Genomic DNA, 423 nt, shown 5'->3' on the forward strand with positions numbered 1-423 from the left:
GGTTGCCCCCCCCCCCCCCCAAAATATAAACATACAAATAAATAAAGAGATTAAAAAAAAGTGAAGAATGACAACCATCACTAAGTCCCCCCCCCCCTCTTTCCCTTTGGTCATGTCTTATCAGGACTGCCACATGGAGCCCCATTGAGTACAGGAAGAGACAAAGATTTCCTTTTGTTTCACTGTCCCTTGGATTAAGCCAGAAACCTGGTGCGGACTGGCTATGTTTAAGTGTATTTACCATTTCTACCAATAGCATTCTGCTTCGGGCTGGGTATCGAGTTCGATACCTTTTAGGCACCGACCGAATTGCCTCGATACCATCGAGTATCGAAAAACGTCTTGTCGTTCGGAACCAAATTTCGATACCTAAGAGGTTAATCTCATCAGCATCAGTGAGCCAATAAGCCTGCAGCACTAGCC

At 45.4% G+C, this 423-nt stretch overlaps 1 protein-coding gene across 1 annotated transcript in view; it reads right to left on the reverse strand.

The window, feature by feature from the left end:
- Positions 1–423, reverse strand: part of zbtb16a (zinc finger and BTB domain containing 16a) — a 133,994-nt gene that overhangs the window by 66,290 nt on the left and 67,281 nt on the right. The gene's annotated exons all lie outside the window — the stretch shown is intronic.

The sequence above is a fragment of the Sinocyclocheilus grahami genome, unplaced genomic scaffold (assembly GCF_001515645.1).
Source record: "Sinocyclocheilus grahami isolate Dianchi unplaced genomic scaffold, SAMN03320097.WGS_v1.1 scaffold428.1, whole genome shotgun sequence".
In the NCBI taxonomy this organism is placed as follows: Eukaryota; Metazoa; Chordata; class Actinopteri; order Cypriniformes; family Cyprinidae; genus Sinocyclocheilus; species Sinocyclocheilus grahami.